This window comes from Pan troglodytes, chromosome 6 (assembly GCF_028858775.2).
Source record: "Pan troglodytes isolate AG18354 chromosome 6, NHGRI_mPanTro3-v2.0_pri, whole genome shotgun sequence".
Lineage (NCBI taxonomy): Eukaryota > Metazoa > Chordata > Mammalia > Primates > Hominidae > Pan > Pan troglodytes.
Window position 1 is genome coordinate 28,032,350 of NC_072404.2, and position 20,176 is coordinate 28,052,525.

Here is a 20,176-nt window from a genome sequence, read left to right on the forward strand (position 1 = left end):
TAGCTCATGTGAGATAGCACCGAGCCTTGGCCACTACTTAAGATAATATAAGTATTTTGTGAAGTGTAAAACATCATGCAATTATTAGTTACTGGACCATTAATACCTAATATAATTTTATTCCATAATGGTAGAGGTAATGACAACTCAAGAACTAAGGAGACAACGCTGCTATATGCAACAAACAGAACCACCAGGAATGGGCAATTGGGGAGGAATCAGCCACAACCAGGCAGATAAACCTATGACAACTAACACTTACTGAGGGCTTACCATACAGCAGGCAAAGCTAAGGGCTGAAGATCCACTACTTTACCTAATCACTATAATGATCCTATGAGACTAATGCTATGAAAATTCCCATTTTACAAATGGAGACAGGAGCCTAGAGATTATATAAGAAAGACCACAGAGCAGACAGATGGCGAAGCTGAGATTGAACCCAGACAGGCTCGACACCAGTGCCCTTAACCAGAACCACAGATGTCCCCTAAGATGGCCAATGCTCTATATTCTAGATGACAGCTATCAAAGGAGATGTCACTTTCCCTCGTGCTGACTGACAGTGCAGGGCAATCTGTTGGTTGGTCAGGCAACAGGGAGGTCTAGGCCAAAGTGAGAGTCAAAAGTTCTAGCATAGCCGGTTTTTAGTTCTGGATGGCCTGTCTGGTTTGGGAAAGCCATACAAGGGCTTTCATTCTAAGAGAGGAAGAGAGTTGGCAGGAGCTGAATGCAGTGGTATGACCACAGCTCAACCAGCTCAGATCAGGCAGCACTCAAGACCCAGCAAGGGGAAAATGAAGTGCCGACCAGACCCGAATCAGTGACCAAGGCAGGAACAGAGCTAAACACGGCAGGGACTGGCTTTAGAGGAAGGCTGTATTTGTGGGCACCTATGTCTATGCAACTTGGAACACAGAGACATGCAGGTTAAGGCTGGTGGAGATGGGGCTCCCGGTATATAAGCTGCCTCGGGCCTGATGGGCTCAAGAACTGGGTAGACATGAATTATAGACTTTAAAATGGCTAATTTTATGTTATGTAAGTTTTACCTTAAAATTGAAAAAAAAAAAAAAAAAAAAGGAACTGAGCAGAGATGAGTCTGTGGACACAGATTTGTTGGCCAGGGGACACATGAATCTGCCCCAGGGAGCCACAAAGGGCTCTGAGAAATAAGTCCTGAGAGGTACAGTTCAGGTAGCTGGAAGGTCCGAGAAAGAAGAGTTCAGGAGGATAAATAGCAGCAGATTATTTCCACTTTCTGAGCCACTCTACCCTGTGGGAGAGGAAGCCCTGGAATTACTCATGACATTCTAGAAAGGCGACTTTCCACTAGTGGGTGATGAGATAAAAGTGGCTGACTGGGGACCAATTTAAAGAAGTGCTAACAGCAGAGATGGACCCAGCTCTCTCTCAAGCTGAAGCGGAGTGTATCAACAATATCATAGAACAAATGAAGACGATTCTGGATCAAGAGTCAGGGCTATGCTCTGCACCCTTTCCAACACAAAGATTCTACAAAACTAATCTTGATTCCACTTTTCTCACAGAAGCCCAAAGTGTTGGCTCTCCTAAATAGGAAGAAGGCACATGATTTAGCAGTTAGGTATCTCTTCCCATCTTGTACTATGGAAATTCACATAAAGCCTAGCTGACCAAGCCATCAATGCCCACATCTGTGTCTGTTATATAAATGTGGGTACAGCAGAATTATAAGACTTATCTGAAAAAAAAAATCTCCTCTGGCCAAAAAGAATTTTATTCGAGAACAACCCTTAGATAATTTGCTGACAATGTATCTCATGATTCTTTTTCTCATGAAAAAAAAGTAAACAGATGTTTTTTAAAAAGGTCAAAAGAATATTGCTGGCAAGATAGAAATGATTAAGAGAGAGATTAAGTTAGCAGATGTGTGTCAAGGTGAGCCACTTAGACTCACCCGACCACAAAGGAGCTGGCCTAACAAATATGTCTTTGTACACGATACTCTGGCAGAAGGAGAGTATTTAGATAACGACAATTAGTTCTTTCCTTTTTTTAATCCCACACATATTAAGATTAATAACTCTAATGAAAGCCCAAACAAGATTAATAGGATTCATCATCATTTATAAAATCTAGGTAAAGTCTGACTTTTATAGATATGAAAATAAACATATATTTATTATGGAACTTGACCAAACTCCAACAGAAAACCAATATGCATGACTAAACAGAAAGCTTCTGGCTACTAGAGAAAAACTGTATGTATTAAATCTCATTGCCTCTAAGAATATCATCATACAAAACAACTTGTCTAATAACCCTAAAACCAGAGCAAGCCTAGGAATTTGATCCCAGGGCCAACTTCAGCTAGTAACCTACTGCACAATAGGGCAGAAAAGATGGGATAGACTGTAGCATCTTGAAATATAAAGTCAATGTCTTTTTATTATGAATATATTTCAACATGCTGTATTAGCTTGACAGATCATTCTGGATACTGGCAGGAAAATGCACACTCAGCAAGGGTTTTGAAAGTGTTTAATGAAGGGGCTATTTACAGCTGTGTAGGTAGGTTTGATGAAACTGAGCAAAAATGGTGAGAGATAACCAGGACTAGAAAAGAGGGAGATCTTAACTAGCCCTGGGCTGGAAGGGGTAAGGGGAGGTAAAAAGTAAGTATTGGATCCCTTTGGGAGCTGGAGGCATAAATGAGAAGCTACCAATGAGGAGCTGCAGTCACTGCCAGAACTACAGAAGGAAGCCAGACAGAGGTAGGAGGAATATCATGACCTTTCTCTCCTTCCACCCTCTGATCTCTTGCCGATGCTTCCCACTGGCTGCATCCCATTCAGAGCAGGAGGACAATAAATCCAGGGTGATGCATTCCACAATGTGTGGTGAGGACTCGCTGTCCCAGCACAGTGCAGACGTGAGAATGGAGAAAGGGATGCAAATAGAGACAGCCCAGCATGCTTCACATTTCACAGTTTCCAGAGACGCTTGTGTTAAGTTTTCATTAATTTAGACTACACCATATTGGTCATGTATTTCATCTTCCTGCTGTCCAGAAAACAACTCAAAAATCTAAAAGCTTTAGGGTAGGGTGTGTTAGTATTTTCCTACTTGACCGAATCCAATTTCTACATGCTTTATGGTCTTAACAGTCTTTCTTGTCTAGTGCCTATATCAGTTTACTGTAATTTAGCTTCTACAGCTTGCTTCACACTCTGCACTTCCCATGTGACCTTTGAGAGTGGCCAGTCAATCACACAGGTGTTACTGTTTATCATAAAAGCTTAAATTTTATTAAATATTTTCCAGCAGGCTTCTAGTTCCAATATAAAAGTTCTTGGCTGATGACCAGGTTTGGGAGTGGGATGCAGGGTAGAAGAGGGAGGAGAAATGGCAGGGTCAGTTCCACTCTGATGACAGCTGCATGAGAACAGTGGCTGGTTTGGTTTGGTTTTACATCCAGAACAATGTCTGTTAAATGAATGCATGGCCTGGCAAATGATGGATAAGTGGACAGATACTGTAAATCAGAATGGCTCAAGGTCAAGGACAGAGAGGTCAGCAAAGGCAAAGAGGCAGAGGTTCAGTCTCAGAGGAACTAAGTCCAAGGGGTAGGCTTGGGTAGAAAAGGAAAATTCAAGCTTGAAGTCTGCAGAACGAAAGGACAAAATCTAGTCCACTGTAGCTGGGAACCAAAGCTTAAAGTCAGATCTAGGCTAAGTCTGAGTAATGGGCATAGCACTCTGACAGCAGAAATGGAGCTTGATTCTGACTCCAGGGTCTTTGGAGCCAGTTCTCACCCAGGAAGAGGCCTGTCCTCAAAGAAGGGCTGAGTTCACAGCTGCAGACAAGGCTTCAACCTATACTGAGAGGACATGGGTTACAGGGCTTGCCTTATCTACAGCCAAATCCTGGCAGCCATCCAATAGCTGTTTTGCTGGGAGAATAAAAATATACTCCCCAAATTCCAAAGCATTATCTAAAAAATAAGGGTATTATGCATCTTCCGGGACTTTTAGGCACTAAAAAAGATGATAAAGGCCCAGCACAGTCCCCTGCCACCCCAACTATAGTTCAATCACCAATGACTAGATAAATCTAATTTGTTTAACAATGTACACATCTTACCAAGAACCCTTCCACCAAGCCGCAAGCCAGGGATATCGTCCATTTCTCTCTATTTCATGGGTAATAACCAATTCTGAATAGCATAAAACTTAAACTCAGATGATGGCAGCCCTTCAAAGAACTTACAGCCTGAATCAAATTAAACTGATATCCACCAAAGCAAAGACAGACCTGGTTCAAATCCTAGAGTTGCCACTTTCTAGCTGGGTGGTCTATCTCTCTGAGCATCAGCTTTCTTGCCTGTGAAATGGGATAATCCCTACCTTATAGACCCAGTTGAATACTGGACACAGAGAAAGCCCTCAGTAAATACAGGGCAGAAAAATATACAAACTATATTGTAACTGTATGCCATCCAAGTATACTAACACTGAAGTATTACAAAATTGAATTTCTATCAGGGTCTTGCTATGATTTTGTTTATGTGTATGTGTATATAAATATCATCCAAATTTTAAAAACACACACAAATAACATAAATTTTTTTCCACTGCAATGCAAACCGCTGCCTATGGTGCTGTATGTGCTACTGAGAGGCAGAGGGCATCACAGGAGTTAACTACAGAGCTCACGGAACCTGCAGAAAAGGAGGTTCCAAGCCCCTCTGCCAGAGGAGGACTAGGGATGATGAAATTGATCATTTTCATGGGCGTGTGGGGCTGTTTCTTTCTGGTACTCACCTCCCCGCAAATCTCACTCGCCAAGAAGTGTACACCTCTAGAGACCAAAAACTAAAAGAAGGGAGACAAGGAAGTTCAGTTGTCTCTCTGACTGTTACATTTTTAACACAGAATGTCAAGAGATGGCTAATGCTCTATGGGCTCTTGGTCTTTGGTCAGGGTGACTGATGATCTGCAAAGGCACGGTTGCATCCTTCATTGTTGGCATGACTGGAATATACACAGGAGAAAACACAGCAATGACAAACAAGGTGTGATGCCAGCCACGGTCACCTGAAGTGAGCCAGCTGGAATGCCACTGCTTTCTGCTGCTCCTTGTTCCAGATATGGTGGTCATTTCCTTCTGCAGAGACTCGGAGGTACATCCATTCGCCCTGGTTAGAAGGCCCGAGGGAATAGGCGAAGGGTCAGCCAAACTAGGAAACCACTGAGATTTTTTGAGCCACCTACCACCTGCATGCTGTGGACCAGGGCTCCTCAGCAGTGCCTCAGTTCCCTGAAACCAAGCAGCCTGGGTCAACGGGCAACTGAGGCATGGTACAGTGTGCACACATGACCTGACAGAGGCCTATTTGAGATCACGTCGGAAGAAATGAGGATGCAGAAATCTAAATTAGATCCTTAAGCATTTCCTGAAATGTAGAAGAAGAAAGGGAAAAAAATTGCCAGTAACCCGAATCACTGCTTTTCACTAGCAGCCCAAAGGTAGGACAGAAACCTACACTAAATTATGATTAAAGTTTCTACATTCTGGTTGCAGATATATTTGTCCCGTGGGGTTTGAATAATCCATGGCAGCAGTTTTACAGAAGCCTTTACAACTGAATAACAAGAGGATAACATGACTTTTCAGAGCAGCATAAAATAGCTAGCCCTGACTGGTTCCTATGGCTTTGACTTCTCCTCTCAAATTCCTCCCATAGGATCTGAAACTTAGTTGTGTTTGATACCTCCTGACTCAGTGAAGAACTAATTCATAAACTGAAATTATTTGAAAAAGCTAGTTCTTATGTCTGAGCAGACCCAGCAGAAGTATTCTTCAAACTTAAAAAGGAAATAAACTCTAAAAAATTGAAAGGCTTCAAGTCAAAGAACTCTATCACTCTTCCCAAATTTCCTGTGTGTGTGTGTCAATGAGCATCTGCATGTGTGTACGTGAGGAAATGCTTGTGTGTGTGTGCACACATGCCTGTGGAACTTCCATGAGGGCAAAGTAGCAATCAAAAGGGGGAGTTTCAGTATTTATGCAAGTTATGGAATGAAAAATTTCTAGCTACTGTAGCAGCTGCCAGATCACATGGAATGGGAGTGAGGAGATACAAAGCATCTTAAGTAAACACTCTTGTTTTTTCATGTTTTGTACATTCCTTGGTGTTTTTAGGGAGGCACGCCTTTAGTCTCTGCTGTAGCCATCTCAGAAACTTCATTTCACAGTTTGAAACAAGGTTGGGATAAAGGTAGACAAAGTGGCACTCTTGGTGCATGGAACAGTAACAGGAAGTTGGTATTAAAAATAGGTTAAGAGAATGTAAGATGTAATGAAATATTGCTAAAATGATTTGAGAGGCAAGCAAAAAATTAAACAAAAACCCAGAAGGTAAAAAGGAAGAGAGAAGGTTAAAATAAGACAAAGATGAATTTGCTTGCATAGGGGTAGATCTCTCCTGCCTTTTTTTCCAAGGGAGGGAATAGGTGTGGAGAGAAGAGGAGGACAGACTGGAGGAACAAAAAAGGAATTAGTATTTAAGTGAGGAATTAGTATTAAAGTGATAACACATATGAAAAACAAATTCTCTTTTCCTGAATATTAATGTGCACCTGGAGGGCCAAAGAAGGTCAAAATCCTCACGTACAAACCTCCCCAGGTAAGATCTTTGCTCCACAACCTGTGATCCATTAAAGTCTGAACGTCTGCATCCACTCTTTACCAGGGATGGATTCTTCCAAAGACTTTTCTGTATTACAAAGTGACTACCGGTGATGAACCTTCCTGCCTTTTCTGCTTATCATTTCCAGGTTAATTCTCTAAGGTAGAAAACTTCTTATTTAAAACTTTAAATATCCAATGAACTGAAATCCTGAAGCTGGTACAACTTTGGATTTTTACAGATGTGATTTGAAGTACTTGACTGTGGGAAACATTTCAAACCACCCATAATTTCCTTCTCTATCAGCTCCAGTTCCACAAACACTGACTGAAAGCCTAGTGCTCAACACTGGGGATAAAAGTTCAAATAAAACATAGGCGTGCTCTCAAAGAGTAAATTCTTCACGTGACAGACATGTAAGAGACAAAAATCTGCATGTTTTAAAAACAGTAATTTGGAGCTAGGCTGTGGGTAGCAGCTAATGAACCTAGCCAATATCAAGAACTAGGTTACTTTCTTGGTATTTCTAAGGGTTCAAGGCAGTAAGAGCTAGCATTTCCTTCATTGCAGAGATTTGGGAATTCCAGATTTTGATCCTCCTCAGGACATTCTGATCTCAGAAAAACAATTCCAAATATTTAATGACTTGACTTGAAATATCATTTTAATGTCCTGATAACAGACACTTCTAGCTGGATATGCTAGATCAGCCATCTGTCCCGTATCAACACCATTTCACAGAGTAAATTTTGAGAAGTTCTATCCACTGGAGTATTTTTAGAACATAAAAGAACAGAATGATTCTTGGCATTGATAGACATATTCGATCAGAGTGAAAAAAGAGCTACTCAGAACTTCCTGAGTAATCAATTGGTATCCTTTATAAAATGGTGACATTTTCCCAGAAAGAGTTCAACACTCAAAGCATGGATATTGCAGAATTTGGGGGGAAGGGTGTCTTCAAGTTAAGAAAGGTATTTTAAAGCTAGAAGAAATCTTAGACCTCTAATATCTTAATTTATTAGATCAGAAGACTGAAGCTCAGAGAGGTAAAGTGATTTACTAAATCAGCACTCAACATGTTAACTTGGGAGGCAGTTTGTTCATCACAGAATTTCAATTCTTCCAGAATAAAATGAATGTCTTTGATGCTAGTAATAAAATAGTAAATTAACTGAAGAAAAATTATGCATGTGATAGTTGATCAAGAAATCTTACCTTACAAAAATAAATCACAGCTATATTAAAAAATCCAAGTGAGGCCAATCTCAGTGGCTAATGCTTATAGTCCCAGCACTTTAGGAGGGTGAGTTGGGAGGATTTCCAGAGCTAAGGAGTTGGAGACCAGCCTGGGCAACATAGTGAGGCCTTGTCTCTACAAAAACACCAAAAAATTAGCTGGGCGTGGTAGTACATGCCTGTAGTCTCAGCTACTCTGGAGGCTGAGGTGGGAGGATTGTGGCTCCAGTGAGTTGTGATTTTTCCATCACACTCCAGCCTGGGCAACAGAGTGAGACCCATGTCACAAGAAAAAAAAAAAAAAAGATCTGAGTGAAAAGTGCAACTCCAAAAGGAATAGAAAAAATAAAATAAAATTTTACTGAATGAGGAAGGGATTTCTCATTTTAAAGACAATTTTAAAAATAAAAAACATTTCCACTCATGTGTATAAAAATAACTAATTAGGAAACAAACTAAGTAGAAAACAAACTGAGGGAAACAATATGCAACAAATATGACAAAATTTTATATCCTTCATATGTAAATAATTTGTCCAAATCAATAAGAAAATTTCAGTGAGAAAAATGAGAAAGGAGAAAAATAAATTACTTACAGAAGAAAGAGAAATAGGTTGATATAAGTTGCAAATATTCAACTTCACTAGAGATGTACACTTGAACAAGATCGTATTTTCCTCCCTCTCCCTTGCCCACCATCAACCTGACAAAGATAACATAGTTTCTCCTACTCAAAATTGTAACACTCAATGAAGGTGAAAGCTAGGATGAAGGGATTACAAAACAAGTAATTTCATATATTGCTGATTTAAGTAAAAACTAGCACAAGCTTTATGGAAAGTGGTTGGGTAAAAACATAAAAGATAGTAATGCAGTTTATATTTATAAGTAGTAATTCTGCTACTAGGAATTTATCCTTAAGAATATAAACTTAGGTAAAGATTTTTGGAGAGTTGTGTGTTATAGCTTATAATAGCAAAATTCCCCCAGGGAAGGGTAGCTAAGTAAAGCATGTCATGAAAATATGAGGAAAGCCTCAGAATACAAAGACTGGGGACAGCCGGGGGTGGGGGGAGGAAATAGTGGTTTATCATTAAATTTTTATTTTCTTCCTTGTAACTTTCTATTATTTCTAAATTCTCTATGAAGGGCATACATTACTTTTACAGTAGTAGAACAACTTTAAACAACAAAAATTCTTTAACAGAAATGTGCTATAAATTCCAGCAAGTTGCTTGCTACTTTACTCTGGACTGTTAAACACCTGTAAACCTCTTCCAGATGAAGCCTGTTTTCAAAAACAAATTCAATCAGTGAAACATGCCAAGGACTATGTATAATATACTAAATTTTTTTTGACAAGTATATTTTGTAGCTAGAAAATGGGGAAGGGAATGAATTGTAAACTCCAATATGCAACCTCCTTTAGATTTGAGATTTATAATCTTTGTCATTTATGATTTGTGTCCTGACCTGGCCATAACCCAGGAAGTAAAAAAGATGATGCTTAATTTAGCAAATGCCTTACAGGAATGTGAGAAAACAATTTTCTGGAAACAAACACCTTATTCAAAGTGCACTCTTTCCTCCCATCTGGAAGCCTTTCCTGGCCCTCTCTTCTGTGTGTTTTTGCCCTTCTTCTTTACTGGGTTTTCCTGTCTGGGTTTTCACATGCTTCTGTCTCATTTCACATGCTTCTGTCTCATTAAATGCTGGTATCTTTGGGGCTCACATCACACCTTGCTCATTTTGTCTCTGTTCTATTTCATGTGATGTCTTGTTCATAGGTGCTCAACAAATGCTTTTCTCAGTGAATGAAGGTAAGAATAAATTAATCTTAGCCAGATATTTTAAAATTTTGCTCTACTTATGAAAAAAAGGTTGTACTGACATTAAAATTATTTAGGCCATCAACAAAGTTAACTTTATGTATTGTCACTGAATGACTACACTGGTGGCAACAAGCTAAATAGCTATTTGGTTGTCTTCTATCTTCACTAGTATAACTCTTTCTAATCATCTCTGTGAGTTCAAATGAAGGAATCTGAATTAAGCTGCTGATGGTGGAGAAACTGTCTGATCAGCTCAGCACAGATCATTAGGGATGATCATAAGGGATGCTGGCCTCTGTCTGAAGACCTCAGTGCAATAACCAGTGTGACCAAAATCCCTGTGTCTCTGGCTCATCACACTCAGCTAAGGAATAATTCCCTTCACTGGGTCTTCCACAGGCCTGTGCTGCCCAACTCTTCCTTCTTTATAGGGTTCCCTAGACTGAGATGTCTGCAGCCTACTATCATCAATCACTCAGAAGGAAAAGTCACCATTTTTTGCTTCTCTAGTCTGGATTGAAGCAATCTAAAAACTTGGGTTTGGACCAAAATGAGACCAGCAAGACACTCTTTTGCTACGTTCTTCTCCAAAGATTCTAGGGAAGAACTGGACTAGCCAGATATGGAACGTAAAGTAGAAGTCAGAGCTAAGATGCAAAAATCACCAACCACAAAGGGTGGGGCACCATTACTGGTGCAGCTGCAGATGCTGAAGGTACCTACAGCCACTCTGATCATTATTAATAAGGTTCTTTCCAGGGTGTGGTGAATTTTGTCAGGTCTGTGCACATCTCCTCTATGTGCCAAGATTATGAGTAATACTAAAGGAGAGGAACTTAGATTTACTGACTTGGGATGGAAATGGGATCTACTGACAATTGAGATAAAGGTCAGAGGTGATTGCCAAATTATAATGGCAATGGCATTTAATAGTTCAACAAGTCATGAAAGGCTTCTGTGCACAAACATCTGGCATTCAAGTATGTTCCTGAAAGACAATCAGAATCAAATTGGCTCTCTCTTTTGTTCCAAAGTTTCTTTTCTCAGATTTTAAGGAATAGGCAGAAGTCTGCCTTGTCCAGGCTCAAGATCTTCCTTTTATCCCTTTCTTGGCTTATCCTTTAATCACAATCCTGTAAGCGTAAATCAATACCAACTTGGGCCATATGTGCTCTCATCTCTCCATTTCGTATCCTACAGTTTTTACTTACATATCTTCTAAAATTCTACTCATACATATTATTAGAGAGGACAGTATTATGTGTGTAGCTTCAACTATCCTTCCCCCCCACCATTTTTAGAGTTATACCTGAGTGTTGTTTTAATACTGAGATAATTTTTAGACATGTGCTTCCAGATGGGTGTTTAATGAGAAGAACTGAATGATCCCATTTATTTTTTGCTGGCCAAATTGTTTGTGCCCACTTTCATGAGTCACTAATTTTTGAGGGGCTAACTGCTAATAGGTAGGGGAGGAGTAGTTCTAAAGAAGTGTTGTCTTAGGGCAAGGGTCACGTCAATCAGCCCAGCCTCACTTTAGGGCCCCACAAAATCTAACTTCAGGAACACAAAGAGTTAAAAGCACAAAGCCTGAATTAAGAAGTTCTCTAACAAACTAAAGAATTACACTTTTTGTTAACAAACTATTAACAAAATTGCTTCTGATTACAGAGGCTAAAAGGTATTTACTTTTGCTAGAAGATATTATCAATGGAAATGTTTTAACATTTTCTTGTGACTAATGCACTTCCAAAAGAACTAATGGTCATAGAATATATTTTCCCCTTTTTAGATGAAACTGCTTATAATCCTATTTAGCAGGTGCCAGTTTTAGAAATAAAGTTTTCCTTCCCCAAGCCATCAAGACACATGATATCTAAAGTTCTTTCTAATGCCTATGACTCTCAGAGGAAAACTCCAGACTACTCAGACTGATGGTGAAAAATAATACATCATCACAAACCCCCAATTTGTAATAACAATAAGTTGACTGAGCAGGGAGAAAGTGATAGCATCCAGCAACCATAAAACTCACTTTGGGATTTTATTATGCATTGTGCCATCTGGGGAATGTTAGAATTCTTTATTCACAGGGGTGTCAACATAAAGCTTGTTCTACTTCTCTAAATCCTAGCCAAGGCAAGATCATGAAAGGTTTTAAGAACTATCTGTAGGAAGTACCACTGTCTCCTCTCTTTGATGGTGGAGGGCAAAAATTTTACCTTGACACATTCCACCCCGACTCCCACCTCTGAGGTCACCCAGATATGCTTTATGACTCATTAAGTTTTTTGAGCCTTCTTGTGACTCCATACCTCCAAGCCACTTTCTGACATCTTAATTGTCTCATTATCACCATTATTCTCTACTATTATGTGTTTCTTGGATCTTGAGGTGCCCCTAATCCTTTACTCTGACTCACTTTGCCTCAGTCGTGCCCAGTCATTCCTGGAACCTGAACAAAGAGGACATTTACAAGGATTTGTTAAAATGGTTGAGCCTTGTTCACTTACTTATGTACAAATGTGCCATAAATGAACATACATGCCACATCTTATTTCTCCATTTTTTTTTAAATGTAGGAGGGAAATGCTGGAAAAAGAGGGGAAAACTGCAAAATTCAAAAACCTATTCCAGTTAAACCTAAGTACTGCAACACTGATCTCTTCAGACCAAAACAATCATCCTTTTTGCTTCAAAAAGAGAGCAGATAATTTTAATACAAAAAATAAAGACAAATTTTTATGTAACAGCAAACAAGAACTTGGTCATGTTATAAGTAAAATACGCATATTTCGCATGATTTATTAGAAAAAATGTACTGCACACTTGCCCACAGTCTGTTATGTTCTGTTATGATATTTTCAGCAATCTTCTATTTTTGCTATCTTAAAACAACATTTAGGACTGCTGGATGCCAGATGGAATTTTTCCTTTCCACCCACTTCCCACTGCAAAAGGAAAAAAAGGTTCTTTGCATCCTACATGGACATCTTTTATAAATTTCTTTTCCTCATCTTTAGCAACCAAAGTATATGAATGACTCAGAAATCACCAAACTTTGGCTGAATCAATATGAGGCAAATATACAGCACAGTAAGTTGTATTTAAAGCGAACATATCTGCCTGCATGGTGTTTATTAACAAAAGATATTCACATTATATGCATGCACAAAATTCATTTCTACAAAAACAGGACTGACTCCAAGCCAACTTGTTAAAGAAAAATGGTGATATAGCAGTATATTTTAGGGAAAAGGTAATAAATTAGAAGTGAACTATCACTGGACATTCTGTCTTCCTGGAACTGAAGTCCCCTGACTTGAGCTGCCCACAGCAAATCCTTTGCATGTATGCTGGTTACTACTTAATGTGAAATCGACAGAGAGGACTGTGAGGAAAGTGGGACCAGGAAGCTTTGAAGGAGTGTGACCCATTCTCCTCCTTCAAATCTGTTCCCACATTGCAACGGAGGAATGTTAAAAATTTAAATCTAATCATTTTTCCCTCTTGCTTAAATTCTACACAAAAGCTTCCTATTGCTCTTAGCACACAATGTTTGGATAAACCCACAGGTCCTGCATCCTCCAGCTCCTGCGTCTTCTTCACGGGGCCCTACCTCTCCCATCCACAGTCCACACTTAGGCTCCAGCTGGTTGCTTCTGTTTCTAAAGCTGCTCTCTTCTCCACATCAGGCCCCTTGTGTTATCACGTGTTCTTTTTTTTTTTTTTTTTTTTTAGACGGAGTCTCGCACTGTTGCCCAGGCTGGAATGCAGTGGCACAATCTCGGCTCACCACAAGCACCGCCTCCCGGATTCACGCCATTCTCCTGCCTCAGCCTCCCGAGTAGCTGGGACTATAGGCACCCGCCACCATGCCCGGCTAATTTTTTGTATTTTTAGTAGAGACAGAGTTTCACCATGTTAGCCAGGATGGTCTTAATCTCTTGACCTCGTGATCCACCCGCCTCGGCCTCCCAAAGTGCTGGGATTACAGGCGTGAGCCACCACACCTGGCCTCACATGTGTTCTTTCCTCTGCCTGGAACACCCATCCCTCCTCACTTTTCATAGCTCTCCTGACCCTTCAGATTCTGTCTCTCTCTCTCTCTCTCTCAGGGAAATGTGCATGACTCCCTAGACTAGCCAAGGTTCCTGTTAAATGCTTCCACAGCACTTGGATGCTGACCACACAGGTAAACTGAATTCAGTCTCTGAGTTTCTCGCAGAACATCAGTTCATGAGGTCAGAGATGTATCAGGGCAGTCCTTCGGGAACCAAGCCACACTGTAAATTGCTGCCTATGTCTCTTTACTTCTTGATATCTCTTCTTTTTATTTTTCCAAACCTTGGCAGTATACAGTTATCATGAACAACTCTCCATCTGTCTGTGCATCCTTTCCCTAAACTTTTTGTCTTAAAACATTCATTATAAACCCAAATAACACTAGCCTGACAAAAGTTTCTAGTGTTGCCTGATCAGACACCAGACTACATGGTAGTAACACTGTTACATTAATGCAGATCAGGCCTTGATGGGGGTAAAGAAGAAAAGAATATAAGGTCACCTGGGGTCTGGAGTGAGATATACCACTGGGGGAGGAGGGTGATGGCAAAACAACAGTGGCAAATAACCTGCTTTTCAATACTTCACTTTAATGATTTTTCAAGCATATTGCAGATGATATGGCTATTTTAATTTTACAAGAATAAGAACCTAATAAAGCTAGGAGCAGCATTTGTACAGCAGAGAATAAAAGGACCCTTTGATAACATGAGTTTGATAAATCAAACAAACTGAGCCAGTATCAATGTTCTTGATTGAGCCTTTTAAAATAAACTTGAGCACCGTCAAAAAATAGCATAATGACAAATTCCTCTCTCTTCAAAACCGCTCAAACTAATTTTTTAAAAATGTTAGGACTTGCAGTGGGCTTCTTGTGAAAACCTAAAAATACAGCTAATGAGCAGATGGTTCCACCAGACAGCAGGAGCACACCACTGACTTTCACTGGTAGTTAACTGCTATTTTTCTGGAGGAAAAGCTAGAATTTAAAGAGCACACACAGTGAACCAAACTTGTAAACCTTGTTCCTAAATAAATGAGAAGAGCATGGTTTGCTGCAGTTGTGAAATGTGTTTGCCAGATTTTACTTCCCTCTAAATGTCTTATTTAGAGACTTCATTAAATGCTGTCTTGAACGGTTAACTGTTTTCCATGTATAAATTGTTTCCCCAGCTAGACTGTAAACTTCTTGGAGGCAAGAACTAGCTACTTCTACTTTTTTGTTACTCTGTGGCCATATTATTCCCTATTAAAAATGGACTATAATAACTCACTCCAGGAAGCCTAATTCCAATGAAAAGATACTTTAATACCAATCCAACACAAAGTCAGGATTTTGTTATTAAGAAAAATAACCTGGTTTCAGTGAGGTGATTTCTCAGTTTATAATTGGGCAACTTAATTTATTATGAATTGCCTATTATACCCTAGTTGTGACTTTCAATTCTATTACAGTAATGTTAGAAAGTTCTACTTCTCTTTAGTAAGTAGTTTCTTGGTTAAACTAAATTACTGATAAACTTCAAATAATGCTGGGGTTGCTTGAAACTACTCACCTAGAGGTACAATTATAAGTTTGAAAACAATGATAAAACCTCTTTTCCTTTTAGTATTTCATATAGAGTAAAAAGAGGATTTTCACCTTATATTTAACTGCTTAAAAAGAGACAAAATGAAATTTGGGAAAAGGTAGAGACCAGCTTTTAATATGTAAATAAGTGTGACAGTAGCCAGAATACTCCAAACCACTTCTCCCCTCGTAATCCTTAAACAAGGAACCTTTGACGTAGGCAGAATTCCAGGATGAGGCTGCAGGAAACAGGGAAAAGGAAATTCCGGTTGAGGCTGAGTGATAGAGACCCTACCCTGGCAGCAGACTGTGCCAAGATGCAGTTTCACAGTGTGCAAAATCCCCTTCCCACCCATCCATATTTCATGAGTGAATTAGAAAAGGGGAAGGAAGTAGGGTGGGTCCCCAGACTTAACAAAGGAACAGAAGAAAATGGGGTGGGGCAAGGGAGGGATACAGACAGGATCCCTAGGGAAAGTATTGCTGAACAAAGTTTTCACATACATTTTACAGATACTGCTCATTTCTACAGTTGGAAGTCAGGAAGTCAGGTTAGGAGCTATTGTTGGTATTTCTAATCCACAATTTAATACACTACAAAGCATAAACTACATTTCGGGAAAATACAGGTTCAGTTTTCTGGTGAATAGTGCAGCTATATTCCTGGAAATGGGACCCACATCCATCTAGTCATATACTTTGATGTAACTATTTTACTGAAAATAAAATATGAAAAGTTTATAAGCTTTTCAAATCTAAGTTACGACTGGGCAAGCACCTTTTCTTTTTCTGCATCCCCGCCCCCCAACCCCCATCCCTCCCTACGTATTCTTTCTGTCTCTGTCCTCCAGAGCTGCCCTCTGAGTGCATGCCCTCTTTCGAAGGACTGCTGTGGTTCCGGTTACCTTGGCTTCTGGGCCACCTATCAGTCCTCACTCCAGTGATGAAGGCTGAAGGAAGACACCCTCCAGAGGCAATCAGACTTGAATTCACTCTGGACCCAAGTCTGCTTAATCACTCTTCAGCTCCCTCACTATTCAGTCACTGTTCAGTCAGATTGAAATAATATAATTTATCTCATGAAGGCCCTGCCTCAACCATCTTCCTTAGGAAAAGTTAGAACCCCACCTAACAATCTGTCAGTGAGATAAATACTAACATCTCAGCTACCTGAAGCAAACTGCAGGCAAACAAATGCTCAGTCGTTCCTCATTATTTCTAGAATGAAGTAAAACTTCTCAGCCCTCAAAATCCTCCACAGTCTGGTCCCAATCTCATTTCTCATGAAATCTTCCTTCTCCTGCCTCCCCTCCCACACCCCCAACTCTTGGTATTCTGGAAACATGAAATCGTTTCAGAGTTCCAAAAAACATCTAATATTTTGGTATCTCTGTAAATTTTCTAATGCTATTCTTCCCACTAGGAATACTCTTCTTCAATGTGGATTCTTTAAATCCAACCCAAAACCTAATTTAAGGTCCAGGTCAAACTACTTCTGCCCTATGAAAGAATCCTGCTTTCTCAGGTGTAAATTTTTCTTCAAACTCCTATGTATCTCTCTTGGGATTCTCTTCACTGCTTCCTTGTATCTCAGTTAGTTGTGCTGATATCTTTCCTCCACAACTAGACTATACTTCTTGAGGGCAGGAGCCACATAGTTGGGAGCCACCACAGTTAGCCTGGCTCCTCTATGACATCAGCTTAAACAAAAGTTAGCAAATGAATGGATGACAGAGAGTATTCTAGAATAGAAGTATAGTAACACCAACTCAGATTACAGAGATCAGGAGAGCCACCCTAAAATCCCAGTTAATTCTGAGGAAGGCACACATATTGCAGCAAATGCCAAAGCTCTGGCCAAATATGTCGGTTTATTTGAGAGCTACCAGAGATTCTCTCTGTTTAAGGTATTTTCAAAGGGTTCTGGAAAGAAAAGTTTGTGTAGTCCCCATAGTGTTTGCCAGAACCCCACCTAACAATCTGTCAGTGAGATAAATACTAACATCTCAGCTACCTGAAGCAAACTGCAGGCAAACAAAGCAAGGGAAATTGCTTACGTAGCTTTTTGGCAAAGGTGGTAAGAAACAGAACATTCTTATGTCTGCCACTATACCAAAGAATCCTTACAAATTGCTTAATATAAAATAGCATGCACATCCCCCATTGCTAGTCACTGAATTCTGTCAATTTTACTGTGTAAATGACTTTCCACATTTACTCCCTCCTCAGTTCTTATGGTCATTGCCCCAGTTCAGGCTGGCACCTCTCACTTGACTCACTATGGTAGCTTTCTAAAGGTTCTTTCCAACATTTCCCTCTTCTTCACTCAATTCTTCCTCTAAAGCAATGCCAGAGAGATCTTACAAAGGCCACATCTGATTATGCCACTTCCCTTCTTTGATGGCTTTCCTTTGACCAAAAGGCAAGTTTAAGCTCCTTAGGGTAGCTGGTAGACTTTTTTAGCTTACCAGTCTTTCATAATGGAATTTCAGGCTGACTCCCAGCCCACCCCTCTCCATTCCCTAGGAATCACCAGGACTGCAGTCATGTGTCTTCCCATGGGTCCCTGTGCCTGAAATGCTGTCCCCTGCCTTCTTCTATGACCATTAGTCATTCTTCAGGGTCAAGCTCAAAGGTCCCCATCTGATAACACACGTCCCTTGCTCTGTTGGCACAGTCACAGAATTAAGGCTAGGAAATACAATGCCTACATCAGAGATAATTTCTTTAAAGAACCAACAACTCAATGTTAACTCTACTATCATAATGTTTAGAAGACACAGCCCATTTCTTTCCCCTTCTGAAAGTCCTCCCATAATAATTTTCAACACATAGGAATGAGTGCTTGCTCATTGTGCCTACAGCTAGTTAATAGAAAATAGAAAAATGGAGTGCTTCCTGAGAAGCTTGTGATAATTATACATTTAACTTCTTAAATTTCAGAAACACCTTGGCAAAAGCATAGAGTGAAGCATTTCTCTAATGGCATGCATTTATAATCACAGCATTTAGCAGTTAAGAAAATATTAGAAATGCCTACTGAGAAAGCTGTAATCCCCTTCAATTTGTAACAAGATGTACCAGCAACAAAGGCTTTATTCTATCAAATTTATGTCTTTGCCTGTGCAGTAGTGCTACAAATTAGCTCTCTCTTTGGCATCTATGTGGCATTCTAGAACTGGAAAGTAATGAACGTTAGTCAAAAGAATGACTCAATAGGCAACTTGGATTCTAACTCAAATTTTATCACTGTCGACTTAACTAGCTTTGGCCCAGGAATGGTGGATGAAGTCGATGAAGCATTTTAAAATCATAAAAGAAAGGAAATCTGTATGTAACTTCAGGGTTTGGTCATTATTGTTATAACAAGAAGAGGAAACTGCAGACCTAGGTTTACGTTAAGTAAACTGCAGTTTCCTCTGTCCATGCTGTGTGTCGGAACTGAGTTTCTATGAAGAGCAGATGACTGCTACTGTAAAGAAAGCGAGGACAGGAAAAATGAAAACGCTGCACCACCTTCATGAACACTGTGAACTTAAGGGGTAAGCAAAGGTATAGGCACATCAAATGCCCAAGACATAAAAGATTGAAGTGAATTAGCAGGTGGTTTTTATTCCTAATAAATTACTGCAAAAACTGTAACCATCTAGTACCAAATAATTCATTTAGTGGAGGACTACATCAATATCAGCCTTGAGAGTTGAGAGATTCCACTGGTGTCATCCTGCAGAAGGGAGATGACAGAATGGCTTTGTTTATATTTATCACTAGAAGGAAAGATCCCTAATATTCCTTTCCTTGTTTTAAGCTTCACAGGAAAGTCTACATAGAAAAAGTCATAATTCCAATGTTTATTTACACACCATCTTTCCTCTCAGAAACAAAAACGTTTCAGAGCTGTTAATGCACCCATCATATGACAGTCACGCAAGAAGTAAAAAATGTTAGTGTTCTGTTTTACAAGTGAAATGAAGGTTTAAAGGTGACAGAGCAGATAACCAGAGCAAAGCTGCAAATCTTCAATCACTAAATTTCTGCCTCATGTTAAAAGCCTTTACAATTATCAGCCCCAAGTGTAGATTTCCTTTTTTTTAAATTATACTTTAAGTTTTAGGGTACATGTGCACAATGTGCAGGTTTGTTACATATATATACATGTGCCATGTTGGTGTGCTGCACCCATTAACTCGTCATTCAACATTAGGTATATCTCCTAATGCTATCCCTCCCCCCTCCTCTCACCCAATGAGAACACAAGGACACAGGAAGTGTAGATTTCTATAGTTACAGATTTGAAGAGTATTATAATCTCATTGGCCGTGACTACTTATAATATTCTGGACTGAACTAAATATACAACAAAGACAACACAGAGGTATCTTTTTAATAAGTGCAAAGTTGTTTTGTCATAAGCCTTAATCATAAGCCTAAAGCTTATGATCTCTAACTTTGGTGAAGTGGTACCCTACTGTTCTACTGTTTGATTTTTGAAAGATCTTACCATACCTGAAGTTGTTACTGGTTTACTGCACCTAATTTGCAATCAGTTGTAAGATGCAGCATTCATTTGAAGAACCGTAAGGAAAGAAAAATGCTCACAATTAAACTATGACATGTTTTCATATCATCAATTGTTAAGACTATTGTGGGGGAAATGTGCATCTTGAAATCAATAAAATATGGCATATGAAAACTGTTGCTCATGTAATTAAAATGAATCAAAAGGAAATTTTTTGAAAAATTTAAGCCGCACACTAGGATACTCAAATATCCTAAGGACACAGCAGAGGTTAGGAGT

General features: G+C 39.6%; 1 protein-coding gene and 1 long non-coding RNA gene across 9 annotated transcripts in view; both read right to left on the reverse strand.

The window, feature by feature from the left end:
• Positions 1-20,176, reverse strand: part of RAPGEF5 (Rap guanine nucleotide exchange factor 5) — a 240,791-nt gene that overhangs the window by 81,135 nt on the left and 139,480 nt on the right. The gene's annotated exons all lie outside the window — the stretch shown is intronic.
• On the reverse strand, positions 15,493-17,045 carry LOC107975730 (uncharacterized). Its single transcript, XR_010158354.1, has 4 exons — positions 16,549-17,045; positions 16,284-16,422; positions 15,883-16,094; positions 15,493-15,617 (listed from the first exon to the last, which is right to left on the reverse strand). It is a non-coding gene; the product is annotated as an uncharacterized LOC107975730 (long non-coding RNA).